The sequence below is a fragment of the Trichosurus vulpecula genome, chromosome 6, assembly GCF_011100635.1.
Source record: "Trichosurus vulpecula isolate mTriVul1 chromosome 6, mTriVul1.pri, whole genome shotgun sequence".
NCBI lineage: Eukaryota > Metazoa > Chordata > Mammalia > Diprotodontia > Phalangeridae > Trichosurus > Trichosurus vulpecula.
Genome location: NC_050578.1, coordinates 204,882,767 through 204,909,527, shown reverse-complemented (window position 1 = coordinate 204,909,527; position 26,761 = coordinate 204,882,767). Strand labels below are relative to the sequence as shown.

At 39.6% G+C, this 26,761-nt stretch overlaps 1 pseudogene; it reads right to left on the bottom strand.

The window, feature by feature from the left end:
• Positions 1-214: 214 nt before the first annotated feature.
• LOC118854891 overlaps positions 215-26,761 on the bottom strand; it is a 47,456-nt pseudogene continuing 20,909 nt past the window's right edge.

Below are 26,761 nucleotides of genomic sequence, written 5' to 3'. Positions count from 1 at the left end.
ATGCAATATAGTGCTATGATTGGGAACATATAAGCTTATACTATAGCATACAACATATTTATATATTCACATGTACATGTATACATGTCTACTATATACATACACATCCTTCTTATTATATATGTATATGTATGTGTTATGTGTATACATGTATATAAATATATATTTATATACATATACATATATGTACTATACATATATAGGAAATACTAGTTTAAGTTCTTTTATCTATCATGAAATGCAGCAAAGCATGATTTGCCATGTCATCTTCATAAATGTCATAATCCACATAGTGTCATAGAATAACTGATATCTATGTTAAACGTCTTCCATGAAGTTTGCCCTCCAATAGTTAAAGTCTCTCCAAGGCACTGAGACACAAACTGGACAAACTCCTGTTTCAGTACCTAGGCTACGGTACATTGTACAGTGTTCAAACTAGTCTTTACTGATCAAAATTCTTCTTGGGACAGTAAGGACAAGGAAAGGTAAATCAGTTAGGGAGGCTACCTGGCTGATGTGCCACATCCTGAGTGGGGGCCTTAATTCTCTCCATTATATAGCTCTGATACTTGGAACAAAAAGCCATATGGACATCCATTTTTGATAAGATCAGACTTTTATTGCAACCACTACTAGTTGCCTCTGTCTTTTTTCCATTTGCTTTTCTACATCCCCAGTTCTGATTCCTGGAGATTGAACGCTGTAACAAAGAGACTCCTTTGGTTTCGGACACTATTGTGAGCAAACAGAAGGAAAAAAAAATGTCCACAGGACACTTGTACTGGCGTCTTGTATACCTCCAGAAATACTGGGCACATGAAGTGGGTTAGGAGGGGTTCTCTTTTCACTGTGATTTCAAACTTCTGTCCAGTGCTATCTTGTCCTTCACCCACACTTACTCTTGCTAAAAATAAGCAAGAAGTGTAAATTCATTAGTTTACAAAAGACAATGTTTTTAAATAAAAGGAGACCACTGTAAGAATCCCTTTCCTTTCCTTCCCTCTTGTTTCTCTCCCATTCTGCTCTTTCTTAATTTCTGTGCTTAATGCAATGGCAGGGGGACTAAGACACATGGGTCATGAGTCCCCATTAAACCCATGTGCAATCACTTGAGGCTTTATCCCACACCAAATCATTGTAGAATGCTTAAGCCGTGGCCATGGGCGAATATTGCTTCTCAGTCGTCATCATTTGGGGATGCAAGGTCAGACCAAAAGATGTGCTGATGCTTCCCTGAGGTTTTCAGCAGAAAATGAGAGCTTGCGCTCTCATCATTTCAACCGGAAACTGGAGTTAGCCCAGGTCACAATAGAAGGAGATCAGAGTGGAAGCAGCTACTGTCACCATAGTAACCAAGATCAAAGGTAGCAATTCTGAGCTCAGAGATGGCAGGAGAATTAGGATCTGGGATTCCAGGATCCAGCTCTTAGCCAAGGAAATTGGGTCGATCCCAACAACAGTCACGATATAACAACAAGAGATCACATTTATAGTTGGCTTTAAGGCTAGAAAAACATTATACATGTTATTTCATTTGATCCCCACAACAGCTCATGGAGGGAAGCACTATTATTATCTTTGCTTTACTATGAAGGAAACCCTAGCTCAGAAAAGTTAAAACACTTGGACAAGGTCATAAAAAATTTGGAGTCAGAGACCCCGAGTTCAAATTCCACCTCTGCCACTTTCTACTTGTGTGATGTTAGAGGAGTCACGTATTGTAGAGGCTGCATGTAGTAGACAGAGGTCTGCATGTGGGAGTCAAAAAGAACTAGGTTCAAATCCAGACTCAGATATATGCTACCTATGGGATCTTGGGAAATGGATCACCTTCCTGGGCGTGGGTTCCCTCTCTGTAAAATGACGGAGCTGGATTCGCTGGACTCTAAAGTTCCCCAGGGTCACAAAACTTCTAAAGGTCTGTGGTGAGATTTGAACTCAGGTCTTCCCAAATTCAGGTTCAGTGCTTAATTGACCCCTATTGTATGTTCATATATAAATACACACATATGCTTACATACATACACACAGGTATATGTGTATGTGCACACATACACACACATGTATACATATATACACACAAATGTATGTGTATGTATGTATGCCCTCTATAATACGCCACTTCATTGCCCTCCATGCACTCGATCATGGTGTATTTCTGACAAAAATAGCCCAGCGCAGTACAAGGAATGTTTGATTTGAAAAGTCTAAGATAACCCATATGACCTCATACAGATCATTTCCCTGCTCATGCATTAAAGTTGGGGGTTGGAACAGATGTTCTCCATGTCTCATCCCGTCTCTGAGTCTATGACGATAGTGAAGGTTAGAATTTTTTTTTTTCATTAGGTTTAGTCCCACAGTCCTTCCATTTCTGCTACTTTCTCTGACAGGACCTTCTCAACTTTCAATACTTGCCTTCATAGAAGACCCTGATCTCAACCATTTTCCCAGGATTTAAATGTAAACCAATTGTTTTCCTTTTTCTCAAGGGCTTTTCATGTTAAACTTGTTTAGAAAGAAAAGTTCCCTCCACTGTGAAGGAAATCTGATGCAGGTCTGACAGGCTACAGCGGACAAGAGGGATGAGGGATGTTCTTGGTACCACCCAGGCAGCTATAGTATTTCTGGTTTGGAGCACTGATGGAAGCATAATAAGGTAGTGAAAACGTTTTGTGATTGGGAGGCAGAAGACCTGAGTTCTAATCCTGCTTAGGTAAATCTTCATATTGAAATAAAGTGAAATAAAAGATTAATATGAATTTGGACACTTATGACTAAAGTTAGAGGAACAGAATAAATCACTGTTGGAAAAGTTCCAGTGGTGCAACAGAGAAATAGATCAAAATAAATATGCTAATATGACAGATACAAATGGAAATAGATATATATCCCAAAAGAATTTGTTCTGTGAGGGGGCACACTTGAGGATCTAGGGAGCCACATGTGGCCTCGAGGCTCTAGATCTTTCTATATAATCTATATACAGAAATAGTCATAGATCTAGATACAGTTATGTTATATATTGTCATGTTATTATAGATTATATGTATCTGTATCTAGATTGAGCTATCTATAGATCTAGATATATTATATATTATTATAGAGTGCATATATCTATCTAGATTGATCTATCTATAGATCTAGATATATTACATATTATTATGGATTATATATGTGTTTATCTAAATCGATCTATCTATACATCGATCTATATCTGAATAGATCTATCTAGATCTAGATTTCTATCTCTATTATATAGATATTTATATGTAGATGTCCATATCTATCTATAGATATATCTATATCTAGGTATCTATATATATTAATAATCTATATTAATATGAATATGGCCATAGGTGCCTCCTATGACCTCGTTTTATCGAACCCCAAACTAGAAGCTTGGGTTACCTCCTAGTCCAACACATCTTCATCTCCCAAAGAACAAGAATCATAGAATCTTGCAGCTAGAATGATTTTAGAACCTGGACTGTTGAATGGCAGGGCTGGGAATGTCAAAGCTAAAGGGACCGTAGAATACACAATAGATTGCTAAAGCCAGAAGGGTACCTCCAAAATGTAATGTCAGAATGTTAGAACTGGTCCCAATCTTAGAGTTCATCTCTCCTAATGCCTCAGTATGTAGAGAAGGAAGTTGTGTCGTGAAGATGTAGTGAACAAATCAGCCCCACTGTTTGCCATTCGATTTACTTAATATAATAGACTGGATCAGGACAGGCAGAGGTGAGAAAAACAACAACACATCACATTTAACTGATATCTCAGTTTTACATTTCTCCATTCGCTGGCTCAGGATTTTATTGAAACTGTTTTCAACTGAACACATCTCCAGTCAAATGTGACTAAACCAGAAGAGATGCCTGTCAAACTGAGAGGCTCTTTTTTATGTCCAGGGAAGCTCAGAATATGTCACCAATCACTTCCCATACTGCTGCAACTGAGTTCCAGAGAAGGCAGGGGAAAGATGAGCGGCTTGGCTTGTAGATTCAGAAAGCTGAGGTTGAATTGTTCCCTGTGTCTAAGAAGTAGGCTGATCACAGCTCTGTAGCAGCCCCAGGCCTCTCTTCTTCCCTTGCCTCTCTTATCTTGCATTTTAGTTTTTCTGTCCATCTGTCTATATATGTATATAGCTCTCATTTTCCTTATTGTTACATTCTAGATACAAAGAAATAAAGATAGAGAGACAGAAAAATAGAGGGACAGGGAGGGACTAGACCTGTGATTAATTGGTATAGGGAACTCCCAAAAGAGGAAATTCTCTCCACCAACCCAGGTTAGTACCTCATCTTCAATGCCTGGAGCCCTGGGATTTTAAGTGGCTTGCAAAAAAATCACACAGTAACTATATTTTCAGGTGAGACTTTCAGTGAGGTCTTTTTGACTTCCAGTTAGTTAATCTAATCTAATTGAACTAGGTTACTCAGGTCCTCCTGACATCAAAGTAGATTTTCCATTATACCACATTGTGTTCTCATTCTTTCTCTCTCTCTCTCTCTCTCTCTCTCTCTCTCTCTCTCTCTCTCTCTCTCTCTGTCTCTGTGTGTGTGTCTCTTCTCTCAATGCAAATAGATATGTATATATGTATCTATTCATAGGAACATGTATGTACATATACTTGTGAAAGTGAAAGGCCTTAGATTTACCAGATGTATAGTAAGGGATGGATGGATAAACAAGCAATGAGAGACAGACAGAGCCAAAAGACAGAAAGCCGGACCATGAGACAGACAGTTAGAAGCAGATAAAGAGACAGGAGGAGTGAAAGACAGACAGACATAGAGACAGAGACAGAACCAGGGAGAATGAGGGATCTACAGACAGACAGGTAGATAGATGGAAAGAGAGAAATGCCAGAGAGAAAGACAGAGCCAGAGGAAAAGATAGCCAAACAAACGAATGTACAAGAAAATCCCATGCCAGCTAAATCTTTTATGCCTCTTTTACACTCAAAGGAACCATGATTTCATCAGTGTGGCTATACCCTTCACTAATACAGGTCACAACCCCTCTCTGGCCCACTAGACAGTTTTTGAAATTTACTAAAAGCAAAAAAATATCCACTTATCTTCCAGTCAGCCTCGATTTGTTTCCCTCAACTTAGCTAAGCTGGTCTTCACAGAAGGGACACACAGTCCTTTCTTGGGGCTTGCCTTTCCAGCTTGGCAAGATCCAAGAAAGTATTATTTCCACTGCCTTAGCCCCTCCACATTAGGATGAAGCATCCCAGGACCAAAGTTGTGATTTAATTGTTATAATAAAGGAAGACCCAGTAAGAAAATACTCTCTACCACTGTTGATCAGCCCCTCAGAGGCTCACCTTCTTAGAGCTGCCTGGGACATTTGAGAGGTTAAGTGGTTTTCTGAGGCTAGGTAGGTCTGGTACTCAAAATCCAGCTCTGGAAGCCTCTCTGTTCCATTCTGCCTGTCAGATCAATGGAGAAATCAGACACCTCTCCCCGACTCTTACCAAAGGGACTTTATTTTCAAAAACACAAATGTTACGACCCTTCAATTCAAAGATTCTGAGTTGCTTAGTTCGAGAGTTCATGGTATTAAATTTTTCTTTAAAAGCTGGAAAGACCAAGATTTTGAATTTTATCACTAAAATGAATCATGTTTTCTCAGAACTGATTAACAAGAGCTTAATTTATTTTTTCCAGTGCCAAATACAGCAAGTCAGCTGACCTCTGTGAAGTGGTTCCACTCTGGCAGTATTTATAAATTCCATGAAATGTACTAGACACAGAAATCCCAACACAATTCAGAGAATACATAAGAGTTTTGCTTCTAATTCCAGGTATTACATTAGGGCCTATAAAAGGGCATTGCAATTCCAAAGACAATGTGCAGGATGCCAAAAGCAGTAATTCTTGAATTACTAAAACATTCAGCATTTTTAAAGAAGTGGGCCCAATAGATAAGAAAGACTGAGCGAAATTGGAGGATCATAGATTCAGAGTCAGAAGGAACCTCAGGAGTCATGTGAACCCATTTCACAATGAGAAATTGAGGCCCAGAGAGGTTATGACTTGCCCAAAGGCACAGAAAGTTGTAAATGGCAGAGCCAAGATTTGAACTCAGTTCCTAGGACTTCTAAATCCATCATCCTTTGCTAGATGGTACAGTAGAGAGTGATGAGTGTGGAGTCAGGAAGACCTGAAATCGAATCCTTCCTCAGACCTTTATCAGCCATGTAACCCTTGGCAAGTCACAACCTCTATCTGCCTCAGTTTCCTTCAATTGTAATAAGGGGTTAACATAGGATTGTTGTGAAGATTAAATATTTGTCAAATGCTTAATGGACTGTCCAGTACACAGCAGATGCTTAATAAATGCTTATTCCCCATCCCATCTGTACCACATTCCCAGTGTTGTATCATGAGCAGAATCTAGATGATATGTCAGAAATACTTGGATTCTAGTACCTACCAGCTCTTGCACCTTGTGTAAATCATTACTGGGGGCCCCAAGCTCTTCATAGATAACAAGGCGATAACAATCCTTATCCTACATCTCTTCAACATTTATGAGGAAAGGGATCTGTAAACCCTAAGGTACCAGAGGATTGCATCACATCCCCGATGAGGAAGGTCTTCTGGACTCTGCTGGGTCAGCTCCGCATGGGGAGTACTGGGCTGAGCCCTGGGTGCAGCATTTAGGAAGGATATTCTTAAACATGGAGAACAAGATGATGAAGGATCTCAAAACCTCAACAAATGAGGATCCAATGAAAAAACTGAGAATGTGGGGCTTAAGGAATTTTTTAAACCTTTAAAACAATTTAAAGGGGAAACAGGAGCTATTTTGAAGCATTTGATGGCTGTCATGGAGAAGAGGTATCACATACAGAACCAAGAGCAGTGGCTGGAAGGTACCACATCTAGGCTTGATATTAGGACAAACAACCTAAAATTAGAGCTTCCTAAAGTGGAACGCGCTGCCTTGGGAGCGAGCAAACCCTAGCCATCACAGAAGATCTTCGTGGGGTACTAGACGACTACCTGCAAAGGATTCTATATGAAGTTTCCAATTCTGAAATTCTATGTTTGAAGGAAGTAATGGACAGGAAGACCTGAACCCTGATCCTGCTTCATACAATGGCTGACTTGGCCACCATGGGCAAGTCAATTCACCTGTGTCTGGCTCAGTTTTCTCAAACACAACTCTACCCTCCTAGGGTTGCTGTGAGGACCAAATGAGGTAACATTCGTAAAGTGCTTTGCAAGCCCTACAACACCATATAAATATTAGCTGTCATTGTCATTGTTATTGTTGTAATTATTCTATTTCCTAAATTTCTACAAGAACTACTTAAGAACAGACCGGAGAAAGAAGAATGCAATCTGGCTACATCAGAAGGGTCCCGTCGTTTCACCTTTTTCTATGGATTTTAAAGAGGTGGCAGAGGAGAATAATTTCTGCTCTCCATAGGACTCTGGCTGGGAAGGATCTTTAATGGTACAAGGTCATTATGTCAGGTGCCTGGTTATGCTAATAGCCGACAGTGAGCAGTACCTTCCCCCCAACCCTGTTGTTCAGTCATTTCAGTCCCATCTGATTCTCTGTGACCCATTTGGGGTTTTCTTGGCAGTGGTTTGCATTTCCTTCTGCAGCTCACTTTACAGATGAGGAAGCTGAGGCAAACAGGGTTAAGTGACTTGCCCAGGGTCACACAGCTAGTAAGTGTCTGAGGTCAAATTTGAACTGAGGTCTTCCTGACTCCAGACCTAACACTCTATGCCATCTAGCTGGGCCCAACCCTACCCTTTCCTTTTTATTCTTTAGGTCCTGAGGACAAAAGGCCAATCAAATCGCTGGAGCACTGACAGGTTCTGGAATTGTTTGGTAGCTTTGATTTTTCTCCAAAAGGCCAAGGGCCAATCCAGTTCTGCTCAGTTAATCACCGTTTAATGCTGTGGGCACACATACAGCGTACGTATTCAGTGGGCATCCCTCTCCAAGGGTGCTTTGTGCTCAGGACTGTAAGAATCTCTGCTCCAAGACTACTCCCCACACTCATCTTTGGGCCTCTGGCTTACTCACATGCTCACTTTTCCCACAACAAAAGTCCAACTTTCTTTCTCTGTTTGTTTGTTTGTTTTTTTGCAGGGGGTTGGGGAGGGGAGGCATAAGGGAATGACAATCATCTCCATTTTGTTTTCTATCTTTAGAGATTAGCTCCAGACTAGTCTGGTGCCTAAATTTCCTCTGGGTAATCTCACTCAGACTGGGAACTTCATCTCCTAATTTTGCTTTGCTTACTAAATAAATTCAACACTAAAGTCTTAATCCTGGCATTCAAGGCTCCTACACCCCACCCCACCGCACCCCAATGTGGTACCATCATTCTTGTTCTACTTTTATCTCACACTATTCTATGCTCCTGCTAAACCTTGTTTCTCACTATTGTTGGAACTTGTACTAACCCCACCCCTACCCTCCAACTCTTTTCCAGGGCCTTTGTTCACACTCTGCCACTACTGGAATGTAATAAAAATAAGATTTAAAAAACAAACTTTTCACTGCTATTAATATTTTATGGGAACACTAAGTATGGCGTAATGAAGTTATAATTATAACAATAAACATTTAATAATGCCTTATTTTTTAAAAAATGTGTAAGGGAAATAGTCAAAAGCTTTATCCCTATTTCATAGATAAGGAAACTGAGGTTCGATGACCAACCCAAGCTCATGCAGAAATAAAATGAAAACCTAAATTTGAACCTGGTTCTTCTGGGTGCTCCTGCCACTAAAGCTATCTGCCTCATTTAGAAATAAGTGAGGATGGCTGTCCTTGAATGGCCCACACTGGAAAGAAAGAGAGGATGTGTACTATGGAAAGTCTGTGCTGGAAAGAGACAGCTAGGGGGGTCTAACAGAAAGAATGCTGGGCTATGGAGTCAGATACTCTGTGCTCCTGGGCAAGACAATTAACTTTGGCCTCAGTTTACTTATCTGAAAAATGGGGAATATAATAAAACTTACCTCCCCCCATTGTTGTGAGGATAAAATGATACAAAGGATGCACTTCGCAAGCCTTAAAATACTATATAAAAGCCAGCAATTATTATGAATAACGTAAGAATACTGTTTGTAGAATAAGAACTCAGATTGTTAACTAGCTATGTTATTGTGGCCATTCACTACGCCTTTCCAGCCCTATGTTCTCCTTGGAAAAAAATGGGGGAGTTGGACAGAGAGACCCCGTAGTTCTCCAACTCCTTGGACATCCTATGATTTTACTCACAGGTACCAGTTCATTTTTCCTCACCCCACTCCCATAGTTCATTGTTGTTATTGTTATAATAAGGGGGACAGAAGCTGGAGTAAGAGAAGAGGTAAAAGAATGAAAAACTCGGCTGAAAAGACAGAATTGCCTAGAAAAAAAGAGAGAAAACAGGAGGCCGCCCCAGAGAGGGAAGAGGCAGGTGTCTGTCAATGATTCACTGAATGTCCTGGCTGGATTTCCCAGAAAATAACTGTGGAGTCTAATACAATCCAGAAGGGTCATTTGGGGAAGTGCTATTCACTTAACATTTTTGTCCAGTCGTGTTCTCCAGAGCCAAAAAGATTCCCTGTCAGACCATCTACCCAATATACACTGAGCTCAGGGACAATCAGAACACTGTGAAGCTGGGGAGCTTCTGTACAGAAGGTACGGAATCCTGGGGTCTCACCTCTAGAAGGGCCTTGTGCAATCTCCACCTAGGTCAGAAGAGATAGCGTAGGATGGCATATGAGTCTGAATCTGAGTCTTAGAGTAGACAGCTCAGTAGTGTAGCACTGAGAGAGCTGAGCACGGAGCCTGGAAGTGTTCAAACCTGGCCTCAGACATTTTCTAGCTATGTTACCCTGGGCAAGTCACTTAACCTCTGAGTGCTTCAGATTCATCATCTGGATAGTAAGGGCATCTATCTTCTAGGGATACTGAGAGGATCACATGGCATAATATCTGTAAAGTGCTTTGCAAACCTTAAGGCATTATGTAAATGTTAACTGTTATGACTAACAATAATAACACATATCTAACATTTACATAGCACTTACTATGTGCCAGGGGACTTTATAATTATTATCTCATCTGATCTTCATTATAATCCTGGGAGGAAGGTTCTGTTATAATCCCCATTTTACAAATGAAGAAACCAAGGCAAAAAGAGCTTAAGTGACTTGCATAATCACCTACACAACTGGTGTATCCATTGTGTCTCCTAGCTGCCCTAATCATCATCATCATTATTATTATTGGTATAATTATTGCTATTATTATTATTCTATCCTAGGCTCATTTCCAGAGCTTTCTAGTTATGTGACCTTGCACAAATCCTCTCTAAATCTGTTTCTTTATCTGAAAAATTGCTATAATAATGTCTGCCTTGCTTCTCTTGCAAGGAAGATGCTTTGTAAACTTTCAAGGGCTGAAGAAATAGAAATTATTCCAAATGTCAATAGTTCCAGGGTCCATCATTTTATCAGGGTAGGTCCATTCTCCATTAATGCAGACAATGACCTTAATGGATGGTCTTTTTTTCTTATATTCCTTATTTTTTCTTCCTTTTTTCAATGTAGGTAATATGGAAATATAATGCATATGAGAGTGTTTGCCTTTTCTTTTTTTAATAATAAATCGTTATTTATTTATTTAATATTTTTAGTTCTCAGCATTAATTTTCACAAGATTTTGAATTACAAATTTTCTCCCCATTTCTACCCTCCCCACCCCACTCCAAGATGGCATATATTCTGGTTGCACTGTTCCCCAGTCAGCCCTCCCTTCTGTCACCCCAATCCCCTTTTCCTTTACTTTCTTGTAGGGCAAGATAGATTTCTGTGCCCCATTGCCTGTAAATCTTATTTCCTAGTTGCATGCAAAAACTTTTTTTTGACCATCTGCTTTTAAAAATTTGGGTTCCAAATTTTCTCCCCTCTTCCCTCCCAACGCACCCTCCCTAAGAAGGCAAGCAATTCAAAATAGGCCACATGTGTATCATTATGCAAAACCCTTCCACAATACTCATGTTGTGAAAGACTAACTATATTTTGCTCCTTCCTATCCTATCCCCCTTTATCCAATTTTCTCCCTTGACCTTGCCCATTTTCAAAAGTGTTTGCTTTTGATTATCTCCTCCCTCTATCTGCCCTGCTTCTATTGTCCCCCCTCTTATATCTCCATCCTCCTTCTCTCCTATGGGGTAAGATACCCAACTGAGTGTGTATGTTATTCCCTCCTCAGGTCAAATCCGATGAGAGCAAGATTCACTCATTCCCCCTCATCTGCCCACTCTTCCCTCCCAACAGAACTGATTTTTCTTGCCACTTTTATGCAAGATAATTTATCCTATTCTATCTCTCCCTTTCTCCCTCTCTCAATATATTATTCTCTCATCCCTTAATTTGATTTTATTTTTTTAGATATCATCCCTTCATATTCAACTCACCTTGTGCCTTGTATACAGACACACAAACACACACACACACACACACACACACACATATATATATTTATGTATGTATGTATGTATGTATATGTGTGTGTATATATACATATATATATATATTCCCTTCAGCTACCCTAATACTAAGGTTTCACGAATTATACACATCATCTTTCCACATAGGAATGTAAACAAAATGGTTCAACTTTAGTAAGTCCCTTGAGATTTGTCTTTCCTGTTTACCTTTTCATGCTTCTCTTGATTCTTGTATTTGAAAGTCAAATATTCTATTCAGCTCTGGTCTTTTCACTGAGAAAGCTTGAAAGTCCTCTATTTTATTGAAAATCCATATTTTGCCTTGGAGCGTGATACTCAGTTTTGCTGGGTAGACGATCCTTGATTTTAATCCTAGCTCTGTTGACTTCTGGAATATCATATTCCAAGCCATTCAATCCCTTAATGTAGAAGGTGCTAGATCTTGTGTTGTTCTGATTGTGTTTCCACAATACTCAAATTGTTTCTTTCTGGCTGCTTGCAATATTTTCTCCTTGATCTGGGAGCTCTGGAATTTGGTGACAATATTCCTAGGAGTTTTGTTTTGGGCATCTTTTTCAGGAGTCAATCAGTGGATTCTTTCAATTTCTATTTTACCCTCTGGCTTTAGAATATCAGGGAAGTTTTCCTTGATAATCTCTTGAAAGATGATATCTAGGCTCTTTTGTTGATCATGGCTTTCAGGTAGTCCAATAAATTTTTAAATTATCTCTCCTGGATCTATTTTCCAGGTCCGTGGTTTTTCCAATGAGACATTTCACATTGTCTTCCACTTTTTCATTCCTTTGGTTCTGTTTTATAATATCTTGATTTCCCATAAAGTCACTAGCTTCCATTTGCTCCAATCTCATTTTTAAGGTGGTATTTTCTTCAGTGGTCTTTTGAACCTCCTTTTCCATTTGGCTAATCCTGCCTTTCAAGGCATTCTTCTCCTCGTTGGCTTTTTGAAGCTCTTTTGCCATTTGAGTTAGTCTATCTTTAAGGTGTTATTTTCTTCAGTATTTTTTTGGGTCTCCTTTAGCAAATTGTTGACTTGTTTTTCATGGTTTTCTCACATCACTGTCATTTCTCTTCCCAATTTTTCCTCTACTTCTTGAAGTTGTTTTTCCAAATGCTTTTTGAGCTCTTCCATGGCCTGAGATCAATTCGTATTTTCCTTGTAAGCTTTTGATGTAGGCTTTTTGACTTTGTTGACTACTGGCTGTATGTTTTGATCTTCTTTGTCACCAAAACAGATTCTATATTCTGAGTCTGAGTCTGAGTCTGCATCCTTTTTTGCTTCCTGGCCATGTTCCCAGCCAATTACTTGACTTTTGAGCTTTTTGTCAGGGTATGACTGCTTGTAGAGAGTGCTCTGTCCCAAGTTTTATGGTCTGTGCTGTTGTTTTCAGAGCTACTTCCACTCCACTGTCACCAGAAGATCTGCCACACCAGTGCTCCTCCTCCCCCAAGAACCTCCCACCACAATTGTGACCCAGATCCAAGCAGGGCAAAGCAAGGCCTGCACTCCAGCTCTGGTCTGCCACTTGATTCCTCCCACCATGTGAGCCAGGGACTCCAGAAGCAGATGATGCTGGAGCTGTGGTAGCAGCCGCAGGAGCTTCCTGCGGCTGCTGCCACATCTGCCGCACCACCTCCACCGCCCCCAGGGCTGGGGCCGGACCGCTTTCTAACCCGATCTAGCAGTTTTCCCACTAACCTGTTCCATAGTCTTTGGCATTTGTGCGTTGAGAAGTCTGGTAACTGCCACAGTTCTATGATTCCTGGGTCTAAGGCCTGCTCCGGACCGACTCCAGGTTTGTTCTGTCCTGGCGCGTCCACGCTGGGCTGTGCTCTGCTCCTACTGCCACACAATAGATCCTTCCCAGTGACCATTCAGGCAGTCCTGGGCTGTAGGACTGCTTCCCTCTGCTATTTTGTGCGTTCCACAGCTCTAGAACTTGTTCAGAGCCATTTTACAGGTGTTTGGAGAGATTTGGGGAAGAGCTTAAGCAACTCCCTGCTTTCCAGCCACCATCTTGGCTCTGCACCTAAATACTAGCTATTATTGCTGGGCTGCCTTCCCATACTAAAAATCTTCTTTCAAAATAGACTCTGATATCTGTCATATAATCCTTAATATGACAATATCACTATGTTCCTTTGCTCAAAGTGATCTTCATGTTAAGCCTTCGGCCTCAATGGGGAAGAAAAGGTCCCCCAGAAAGAAATTTCAGGTATAAACAAAGAGGAAGAAGAGACACTATTTCAACTAAGGAGTCCCTCTTTAGTGTCCTGAATTGACAGTCATTCTCTTAACAAATAGGATCAGCCATGACCATACCTACATGCCCTCAGCACAGCAATAAGACCTTGGCCCAACCTGGAATGGACGTAGAACCTCAGGCCCAGAAGCTGCTATTTGAAAGAGAGTTGGATGACTATGAAACCACTCAAGATGAGTGTGTCAACTGCCTTACCAGAATTAAGGAATCTCTGAGTTGGAAGCAGTCATCTACTCTAGCTTGTACCTAAACAGGACTCTCTCCTGCAATATTTTCCTAAAACATTCATTCAGCTTTTCTTTGACAACCTCCAGTTGTGACCAGCTTATTTATTTCATGAGACTATTTAAAATGTTATGAAGTTATTCCTTATAACATGAGAAAATCTGGGCTTCCACATCTTATGTTCCTGTCTCTCTCTCCTTACTCACAAGACATGCCATGATTTCCTGGTAAGCTTCTCTTCTATCCCCACCCCCCCATCCTCCACTTGAAACCAATCCCTTAGCCAGCAAATGAAGCTGTTACCGGCTTAAAGAGCGCTAATTAAGAGGTAATAATACCTATGAAATTTCCCACTGGGCTGTTAGGGAGGGAGGAAAATCATCCTGATAATAAGGTCTCAGGTCATAAAGCACCTTCAAATCGATACATAATTTAATAGGGAAACAATTATGCGTTTTTATGATAGCTAAAACAAAATACATCAGTCTTGGGCAGACCAAGTGGTCCATCCCTTCACCTAATAGATAGAAACTTCAGGCACTAGTCACATGTAACTCCCTGCAAACCACCACAGTGACATGTTGAGACTTTAGCTATGCAAGCATATCCTTCAGTTATCCAGAAGGCATCTATCCAGCAAACACAGTTGATAACCCAGGAGTCAAAGGGCTTGGAATACGATATTCCGGAGGTCGATGGAGCTAGGATTCAAACCTAGAATCACCTACCCAGCAAAACTGAGTATCATGCTCCAAGGCAAAATATGGATTTTACATAAAATAGGGGACTTTCAAGCTTTCTCAGTGAAAAGACCAGAACTGAATAGAAAATTTGACTTTCCAACATAAGAATCAAGAGAAGCATGAAAAGGTAATGAAGAAACAGAAATTGCAAGGGACTTACTAAAGTTGAACTGTTTTGTTTACATTCCTACATGGAAAGATGACATGTATGATTCATGAGACCTCAGTATTAGGGTAGCTGAAAGGAATATGCATATATATATGTTTATGTATATATATATATAGGTGAATGTGTATGTATGTATATATCTATGTGTATATGTATGTAGGTGTATATATATATATGTGTATATGTATGTATGTGTATATATATATGTAAAAGAGAGAAAGCAGACACAGGGTGAGTTGAAGATGAAGGGAAGATATCTAAAAGAAATAAAATCAAATTAAGGGATGAGAGAGGAACATACTGAGAGAAGGAGACAAGGAGAGATAGAATGGGGTGGATTATCTCACATAAAGGAGGCAAGAGCAAGCAGTTCTGTGGGAGGAGGGGAGAGGGCGGATGAGGAGGGGAATGAGTGAACATTGCTCTCATCAGATTTGGCCTAAGGAGGGAATACCATACATACCCAATTGGGAATCTTACCCCACAGGAAAGAAAAGTGAAGAAGATAAAAATAAATGGAGGGGATGATGGAGGGGAGGGCTGATGGGGGTGGAGGTAGTCAAAAACAAACACTTTCAAAAGGGGACAGGGTCAAGGGAGAAAATTCAATAAAGGGTGATGGGTTGGGAAGGAGCAAAATATAGTTAGTCTTTCACAACATGAGTATTGTGGAAGGGTTATACATAATGATACACATGTGGCCTATGTTGAATTGCTTGACTTCTTAGGGAGGGTGGGTGGGAAGGGAAGAGGGGAGAGAATTTGGAACTCAAAGTTTTAAAAACAGATGTTCAAAAACAAACAAAAATGTTTTTGCATGCAACTAGAAAATAAGATACACAGACAATCGTGTGTAGAAATTTATCTTGCCCTACAAGAAAGGAAGGGAAAAGGGGATGGGAGGGGAGGGGGGTGACAGAGGGGAGCGCTGACTGGGGAACGGGGCAATCAGAATATATGCCATCTTGGAGTGGGGGGGGAGGGTAGAAATGGGGAGAAAATTTGCAATTCAAAGTCTCGTGAAAATGCTGAAAACTAAAAATATTAAATAAATTATGAAAAAAATAAAAATAAATTGCCAACTCCTGTGATTTTTACCCATCCAATATCTCTAATATCGATCCTATCACTTCACCTTGCACTACCAACTACCCAAGTTCAAATCCCCACCTCCTATTGCCTAGATGCTTTTATGAGACCCCCAATTGGTTTTCCTGTCTTCCTTCTCTCACCTTTCTAATCCACTGTATTTGGATATTTTTTCTTTTACAAATGTGTTGATGCTTTTTTTCAATTTTTGGATCACAGCCATTTTGACAGATGTATCTACCTATCAACCTACCCAGGGAACCTTTTCTTGCAACAACAGAAAACTATTAAGCAAAACCAACAGACAATGGTAGCACATGATGGAATGGCACCCCTAGGCTTAATTCCACAAACAGAAGGAGGGAGGTGAATTTCCTCATCTCTTCCTCATGACCAGGATTGGTCATCTTAATTTCACAACAATTAGGTCATTTTAACATCTTTTTTAATTACTTTATTTTGACCACTGTGTCTAATATTTCCCTGGTTCTGCTTACTTTACCACTATACAATACGTACTGCTTCTGAGTCACCAATTTATATGAATTTCATAGTTTCCTAGGCCTAGAGCTTTTTACATTTACAATTTTACAGCTGAGGAAACTAAGGCACCCAGAGGTTAAGTGAATTGCCCAGTGTCACTCAGCTAGAAAGTGTCTGAGTCTGGATTTGAACACAGGTCTTCCTGACTCCACCCCAAGTATCTTATCCACCAAGCCACCTCTTTCTACCTTATTTCCTTTGGTTATTGTGAGACTCAAATGGAACAACACACTTAAAATCCCATGTTACTCATAAAGCAATGTGTACTTTGTGGGTGGCATCATCATTATTATTTTAACAGTATAATAGCATATGTACATAAGTATTGCCTATGAGGCATTCAAAGATGGCAAAGCACTGTTCTACCAGGAAGAAGCTGGAAATTCATCTCTTTCATAAAACAAAACAACAATAATAACCAAAATTAAAAGCTGAGTATAGAAAAGTTTTGAAGGAGGAAAAAAAGGGGGAAAGACTTAAGGCATAATAGAAACATCACTGGATTTGGCTTCCAAAGATATGGATTCAAGACTGAGATCTGCCACTTAATTATGTGGCATCAAAGAGGACCATGAATCTCAGTTTCATCATCTATAAAATGGGGATAATAATTCCTGTAATAATATTTGCCTTACCTTGAATCATGTCTTCATTTGATTCCTCATTGAGTTATAGAGGTGACCCCGCACTCTCAAAGTGCATGCCAATGAGAGTCACCAAATGCCTACTCAAGCATTAACCCATCAATTGAGTAAGTCTGAAATCTGATGCACAAAGGAATTACTGGCCAAAATTTGGCCGCAGTAACTCACGGATATAGTCTACTAAGCTATAAAGAGGTTGTCTTTGCATCAATAGAGGGAACACATGGTTATAACAAATGATAATGACAATGATTCGCAATTGTATAGCACTGTCTAGCCCTGAACTGAAAGTCAGGGTGCTCTGCCCTATCTTCTTCTCAGAGCTACTAGGAGAATCAAATATGGAAATACTTACAAAAAGTGTTTTACTCACTGCATAGAGCTACCTAGGAGTAGGGACAGCTAGGTGGCACCATAGCACATAGAGCACCAGGCCTGGAGTAAGGAAGACTCATCTTCCTAAGTTCAAATCCAGGCTCAGACACTTACCAGCTGTGTCACCCTGGGCAAGTCACTTAACTCTGTTTGCCTCAGTTTCCTCTTCTGTAAAGTGAGCTGGAAAAGGAAATGACAAATTACTCCAGTAGCTTTACGCAGAAAATGCCAAGTGGGGTCATGAAGAGTCAGACATGACTGAAATGGCTGAATACCACCACCTATGAGGAAGGTGTTATCATTGTTAATTGTTGTGATACTCATTATATATATGCGTACTGTAGTGGAAAGAGTGGGAGTTAGTTAATATTGAAGGTCCTACTAAGCGCTGGTATTATATGATCATTTGATTCCCTCATTATTTCCCAGACTATATAAACTGCCTAGATCAATAAAGACTAAAAAACTATAAAATAAAATTAAATTTTAAAAAAGGAGGAAAAATCCTCCCACACAGCAGGAGAGCACTTAGCAGGTGGGCTGCCTGTCAGCATTTCAGAAATGATCAAAAGAAAAAATCCATGGGACAAAAATAAATCCCAAGCTTTAACCACGTATCAAAATTAAACCTCAGATGATGCAGACAAATAAGATAGAATACTGGCCTTGATAAGAAAAACAATGCGGAGGGAGACAAGGGCCCATGAGGACAAGAGGCTCTATGGTCAAGTGGAAAAAGTAACCAAACCAGACCCTGAGCTTGGTCCCAGCTCTCCCATTTACCAGATGTGGCATCTCCTATAATTTACTTTACATTTCTGAGATTCAATTTTCTCATCTACAGAACTGGGTTATAATACGTTCACTACCTGACTCATGGGACTGTTATGAGCAGCTCACTTTGTAAACCTCCAGGTGATCCATAAATGTAAATTAATACTTGTGTGATGCTGGAGAAGCAATTTTTCTTTGGGCCTCAATTAATTAATCTGTAAGGGGATTGGATCAGATGAATGATGAAAATACTTTTTAGCAAATATCTGTGATCCCGTAACAGGGCTAGGCACTTAGATGACTGAATGGATAGAGCACGGGGATCAGGAAGAGGGAATTCAAATTTGGCCTTGGACACTTAACAGCTCTGTGGCACTGGGCAAGTCACATCTTCATCATTATCATTACCAACATCATCACCATGATTAGCATCACCACCATCATCATAATCACCACCACCACCACCATCATCATCACCACCATCATCATCACCACCATCGTCACCACAAACACCACCACCACCGTCATCATCACCATCATTACCACCACCATCATCACCACCATCACCATCATCATGATCATTACCATTACCACCATCATCACTTTCATTATCACCACTGTCATAGCTAGCATAGCTAACTTGCTGTGTGTCAGCTGTTGGGCTCAGTTATTATCTCATTTGAACCTCACAGTCCTGGGAGGTAAATGGCTACTATTACCCCTTTCTGCATAAGAGGAAACTGAGGCAAAAAGGAGTTAAGTGACTTGCCCAGTGTTATACAGCTAGTATCTCAGGTCACATTTGAACTCAGCTCTTCCTGACTCCAGGCTCCTATCCAGGCTCTCCATCAAATGTGAGAATATTAATAAAAAGTGACTTATTCACTGCAAAGTAGCATGCATGTATAAGGTGTCATCAATGCTGACTACTACGATATTCATTATATAGCACATACACTTATTAGGTACAGTAATATGACTGCTCCTCTGCCTTCTGCTCACCAGGCTATAGAGTAAATGTTGCTTCGGGGAACAATAGAGGAAGCAAAGGAACACAAAACTTCTCCCTACATCCTCACCTGCTCTTTTCATCTCCTAAGACCTCAGGGCCAAAAGGAGCCTTGCTCTTTGCACCTACTAAGATTGCCCAGAGTTGGAAATGCATAATTGAAAAAAGAAATTAATTTTAATGAACATGTAAATGAGCCCAAGAAAGCAAAACAAATTAAAGGAATCAGGGGGCAGGACTAATCTGGCAAAGAAATTGAATGCCTTGCATAATCAATCACTAGTATCCTTGCAAGGTATGCTGACAAAGGTAATCTCTTTTTTCAGGGATTTTTTGAACTTTGGGGAACTGGGTTCTTCCTAACAACAGCAAGAAATGACAGTAATACTTATTCTCATTTGTCTAATGCTTTGCTAATTCAAATCACTTTGCACCTATTCACTTAAATGTATTAAGTACCAACTGTGTGCAGAACACTTGTGTTCAATGTAGGGGGGAGACAGAAAGTATAGTAAAGGCATGGGCCCTGTTCTCATGGAGTTTACAGAGTGGTAATGGGATGGCCAGATGCATAAAATAAAATCTAATACTGCATAAAATTACAAGACTAAGGAGCAAAACAAAGTACTCTGTAAAGTATGAGGGGCAAGAAAGGTTGTTACCAATAAGGGAGAGGTTGGAAGGCCTCATAGAGGACTCAAATATTCATTTAATCAAAGACTTAGTTGAATGCAATTTCAGGGACCATCTGGTCCAGTCCCTACTTAAACCAAGATATCTACTCTGTAACGTATCTGACCTTTGCTTCCAGAAAGGAATAAGCCACTACTGAAGCAATCCAGCCTGCTTCTGGACAGGGATAATTCTATTGATGATAACACCAATAGCTAGTGTTTGTATTCTGCTTTAGGTTTGCAAAGCATTTTGCATGGATTTTCTCCTTTGGCCCTCACAGTAACACTGTAAAGTAGGTGCTAACTATTAGGAAGTTGTTTGCTTTTTTCCTTACATTAGCCCAAAGTGAATTCATCTCTTCACCTCCTTTCCTTTTCCTTTCTCTCCCCTCCCACACCTATGAATATTATATATGTCAAATGTATAGATACATGCAGAAATGTATACATATATGTGAATACATACATATATTTGTGTATAAGCACATCTGATGTATGTATATATGTGTGTGTGTGTATGTGTGTGTGTGTGTGTGTGTGTGTATGTATATTTATTGTATAGGGGAAAGAAAAAGGCCATGCATAGATGTTACCAAATTCTTTTAAAATTCAGGGTTATTTTTAGAGTAGCACTTTTAAATTTTGAGTGAAAATCGTAGACTTGAACACTTAAATGAACCTTAGCAATCTTCTAGTCCAATCTGAAAAGTTATTACAATTATTACTTCAAGTATCTGCGATTTTGTGCTCCTTTCACATGCCAGCAAGGTTATACTTAAGATATCCAGAAGAGCAGGCTGGTTTGTGAAGACACGGAAGAATTGCAGGACAAATTACCAACATTCAACGGATTATGGAGAAAACAAGAGAGTTCCAGGAAGAAAAATCTACTTCTGCTTCACCGACTACACTAAAGCCCTTGACTGTATGGATCACAAAAATCCGTGACAAGTTGTCAAAGAGCCGGGAGTACCAGCTCATCTTGCTTGTCTCCTGAGGAACCTGTGTGTGGGTCAAGAAGCAATAATTAGAACCGAACGTGGAATGACTAAGATTGAAAAAGGAATACAACGAGGCTGTATATTATCACCTTATTTAACTTATGTGAAGAGTACATATGCAAAATGCTAGGTTGGATGAATCAAAAGCCGGGATTAAGGTCACCAGGAGAAATATCAATAATCTCAGATATGCAGACAATAACTCTCTAATGGCAGAAAGTGAAGAAGAGTTAAGAAGCCTCTTGTTGAGGGTGAATGAAAGAAGAGAGGGTTAAAGCTGGCTTAAAGCTTAACCAAAAACACCAACAACTAAGATCATGGCAATTGGCCCCATCACTTCCTGGCAAAGAGAATGAGAAGAAATGGCAGAGCATCAGATTATATGTTCCTGGGCTCAAAGATCACCATAGATGGCAATTGCAGCCATGAAATAAAAAACACTTGCCTCTTGTAAGGAAAGCTGTGGCAAATCTGGGTGGCATACTAAAAAGCAGACAAAGGTCCATATAGTCCATACAGGGGTCCATATAGTCAAAGCCATGGTTTTTCTGATTGTAATATATGGATTGTGAAAGTTGTACTACAAGGAAAGCTGAGCACCCACAGAATCAATGCTTTCAAATTGTGACGCTGGAGAAGACTTTTGAGAGTCCCTTGAAAGCAAGCAGATCAAATCAATCAATACTTAAATTAATTCACACTATTCACTGCAAGGTCAAATACTGAAGCTGAAGCTTAAATACTTTGGCTACATAATGGGAAGATGGGACCCATTGGAAAAGATTGGGAAATATTGAAGGCAAAAGGAGAAGAGGACGGCAAAGGAAGAGATGGGTAGTGTCAGAGAAGCAAGGAACGTGAGGAAGGACATACTTTGAATGATAGTGGAGGATAGAAGGGTCTGGCATGCTATGGTCCATGGGGTCACAAAGAGTCAGTCACAACTGAATGAAGAACGATGTCTGTGATACTGACTAATCCTTCTACAAAGGCAGATGGAAACCCATCCATATTATTGCTAGAGTCAAAACCTAAATAAAAATCACAACCTAATGACCCTGGTGATGAGCCCCTCTAAACTAACCTGGTCCTTAAACAAAGAGAGAATCAGAAAATGTTGTAGCTTCAACAGAGAGCAGAAGACATCAGGAAGTTGTGAAGCATCTTAAAACATAGAATATGAGACCTGGAAGGAACCTTAGTGTTACAGAACATGAAGTGTTACTGCTGAAAGGAAACTGAGAGATCATTGTAAAGAGGGAGAAACCAAGATCCAGAAAAGGCTCCTGACTTGTTTAAGATCATACAGAAAGTTAACAGCAAAGCTTAGCATTTCTAATTCCATTATACTCTTTCCTAGGGGGAGGAAACACACACACATACACACACACACACACACACACACACACACCTGCACGGGTACAAACACATCATTGTGCTTACGTGGGACAGCATATTAATTACATAACCTAAATAAGTTAATTCTCATTTTTATGCACTCTTCATCATGCTTTCTTTAATGGGGACCTTTGTCGGTTTTTATTAATTTTTTTAGAGGCCAGGGTCTTATTTGAGAAAGGCAGCATTTTAATAACTTCAAACATAGATATGTAATAAATCTGAGTGTTGCCTACTTCTACCACTTCTCCAGTGACTCCATGCCCAAGAGGCCTTGTCATCTCTGGACTTACAAAGAATTTAGGAGGATAATTCCAAGATGAACTTAGTGGAAAGGGTTCCTCTATCACAATGAGTAAGGTGATTTAGATGCAGAGATTTTGAGCTAAGCTATTACCAGAAAGCCTAAGCTTAAAGATACACAACCATCCCTGACCAGAATGATGTGAAAAGTTGATATGTATGTATACACATACACATGTACAATGTTTTCTAATGTAAATACTCAGGGGTTTTTTTGTCATTGGGTCATGCCCTGCACCTGCACATTGTTCTGACCATCTATTTTTTTTCCTCTGGTCTTATTGCTACACAATTTTCCTCTGCTTTAGTCTTTCATGTATGGACCATTGCAATATGTTCCTTGTTGGCCTCCCCCTGTAAGGCTCAGTCCCCTATAATGAACTAAATATGGCATGGTTTTCTTACTTGGAAAATTGGAATAATAGGTCAATCTGCTCCCACCCTCACTCCTTTTAGGGTTGTTGGGGGGCTCAGTGACATAATAGCTATGAAAAAAATTTGAAATCCACGTGAATTATATGCTTCAATAGTATAAATATCCATGATTTCACCAGGTCTGTTGATGTAGGTTACAATTCCTCTAGGCTTTAATATAAGGCTTAATGAATTAATATAAAGTGAGAAAAAAACATTTTTTGCAGCCAGTCTTCTGATGATGAACCTCTCTGCACTTAGCTGGGCTTGTTCTTGGACAGCAGATACAAAGGTGATCAGTGGGCATGTATAACTGATGCATTTCCTGTTTGGATGAGAGCTATTAGAGCTGTTCTGACATGGCACAGTTATTAAGCCCCCACAGTCAAATGAAACCGAACAGCAATTCATTGAAATGACTAATCTTGGATCCAGAAAAGAGATGAGAAGGCACTTCCCTCTTTCAGTGCATAGATAGGGGACTATACATGCAGAAAGCTGCATGCACTCTTTGAAGTGATCACCACAAGACCTGGTTTTGATTAACTGTTTTTCTTTGTCATTTGGTTCAAGGGGAAGATTAAGAAAGGAATCTATCTAGAAATTGTGAAATAAAAGCAAAAGATATCAATTAAATTAATTAAAGGAAAAAAATTCAGAATCCCCTCATGTCATGCTGTGCCACCAGAACAGGACTTTAGTAGAGTAAATGTAAGCTATAGGCATACCTCAGAGATATTATGGGTTGGGTTCCAGACTGCCAAAATAAAGCAAATATCACAATAAAAAAGTCACATTAATTTTTTGGTTTCCCAGTGCATATAAAACTTATGTTTATGTTATGCTATAGTCTATTAAGTATGTAATAGTATTATGTCTAAAAAATATACATACCTTAATTTAAAATGCGTTATTGTTAAAAAAAAATGCTAACCATCTTCTCAGCCTTTAGCAAGTCATAATCTTTATGCTGGTGGAGGTTCTTGCCAAGAAGCTGATGGCTGCCGAATGATGAGGATGGCGGTTGCTGATCATTGGGGTGGTTGTAGCAATTTCTTAAAATGAGACAACAATGAAGTTTGCCACATCGATCGATTCTTCCCTTCATGAAAGATTTCTCTACAGCATGCAATGTTGTTTGATAGCATTTCACCCACAATACAACTTCTGTCAAAATTGGAGTCAATCCTGTCAAACCCTGCTGCTGCTTTATCAACTAAGTTTATGTAATATTCTTCAATATCATTGTGTCTCAGAGAATAGGGAGGCCCGAGGAGAGGGAGAGAGATGAGGGAACAGCCAGTAAATGGAGCATTCAAAACACACACAACATTTATTGATTAAGTTTATCGTCTTATATGGGCATGATTCATGCCCCCAAAACAATTACAACAGTAACATTAAAGATCACTGATCCCGGATCACCATAACCGACATAATAATAATAGTAATAATAATAATGAAAAAGTATGAAATATAGACAGAATTACCAAAAATTACACAGAGACTTGACGTGAGAACATACTATTGGAAAATAGTGCCAATAGATTTGCTAGATGCAAGGTTGCTATAAACCTTCAGTTTGCAAAAAAGAAAGAAAAAAAGAGAGAGAGAGAAAGAGAGAGAAAGGAAGGAAGGAAGGAAGGAAGGAAAGAAGGAAGGAAGGAAGGAAGGAAGACCAAGCTCCACCCTGCCAAACACAATATCTGTGAAACACAATAAAGCAAAATGTAATAAAATGAGGTATGCCTGTATTATAAATTATATGATGGTATTAAAGGCATTTTTCCAATGGCTGCTAAAATCATTAACCTGAAGAGCTGTTTTAATAACTTCCTATTATCAAAATCATCCTGTTAATGGATACAACAGTCAAGAAACTTGCCCCTCTTTCCAACTGGCCCATTTCTGGAGAAGTTGCCCTGACTCTCCCCATTAAGCTAGCTCAAATCCTCACAATTATCATTGAGTGTTCCCACTCTACACACATTCACATTTATAGAGGAGGTAGCGTTTGAGGTGGGTGAGCCTTGAAAGATGAGATGGATGAGAAGAGAAATGAGAGAGACATGAGGAAGAGAAAGAGAAAGATGGATGTTGAGTACTCCAAGAGGAGAACATAGTAGGGACAAAGTCCTAAGGGAGAGAACTAATAAGATTTTATAAACAAAACCAAGTCTAATTCAAACATAGCATTGAAATTTTTGTAGGAGTTAAGAATAGAAAGGTAGTCTGGGACCAGACATGGACAATTCTGAATGCCCAGCTATAAATTTATTTCATGAATATGTCAAAGAATTCAAAATTTCATCAGTGAGGGCAAGAGGCGGGGTGTTCCCTTGAGTAATGCAGACCGCAATCTTCCGTGCCATGGTAGGTATTTTTATGAGTAGCTTTGGACAAAATACTAATTCCTTAAGGGCCAGCCCTTTGTGGATGAACTACCTTGTCTATATTCAGCTAGACTGATCTTCAGACAACAGACATGACACACTGCTGACACTCATACTTGAAGTCTTTCAACTTTGTAAGGCCTTTCAGAGTTTTTGATCAGTTCACACAGAACTTTGAAAATCCATGAAAGCAAGCACACAGTTATGAGGCCTCAGAGGATGTTAATACTAAAGTTTTTGTTGTTCAATCGTTTCATTTGCGTCCAACTCTTTGTAACCCCAGACGGGATTTTTTTGGCAAAGATACTGAAGTGGTTCCGTTCCCCACCTCCTTTTCCAGCTCATCGTAAAGATGAGGAAACTGAGTGCCCAGGGTAACACAGCTAGTAAGTGTCTGAGAACGGAAGTCAATTCAGGAAGATGAGTCTTCTTGATTCCAAGCCTGGTGCTCTATTCACTGAACCTCCCAGCTGTCTCTAATAATAAAGTTACATATTATAAGTACATGTTTTAGTATATTACAAAGTTTATGGATTTCTCCTATTAAAAGTCCCTTCCTCTGAAGCAAAGAGAAGGCACAGTAAACAATGGAACCTAATAATAACAATGATATTAACACCACCCCAGAATAACTTAAGATTGTTAAGTATTTTCCTCAAAACAACCTTGTGAAATGGATAGTACAAGTACTATTTTTATCATTTTATAAATCATCCACTCACATGAAGGGACATTAGAGGTAATGAAATCACAGTTCTAGAGCTCCAAGTGACCTCAGAAACCCTCTTGCCCAGGGGTTCTAGTTTTTTGGTTGTTTTCATGGATCCCTTTTGCACTTTGGTGAATCCTATGAATGCCTTCTCAGAAGGAAATTTTTAGTTGCATAAAATGAATAGGATTTTAAAAGAAACCTATTAAATTGAAAAATGGGTATTAAAATATTTTTAAAATAAGTTCATGAACCGTAAGTTAACAATACCTCTCCTGATCCAAGCCCCTCATTTTACAGGTGAAGAATATGAGGGCAAAGTAGATTAAATCACTTATCCAAGGTGACCTGGTCCAACCCCTCCATGTGAAAAATGAGGAAACAGAGGTTTAGAGATGAGAAATGATAGATTCATCATCATAAATCTAGGAAGCAGAGGAGCCACAGCTTGAACCCAAGTCTTCAGGCACCATGTTGAATGTTCTTATCTTTAATATGTCTATGGGAAATTCCTGAAGA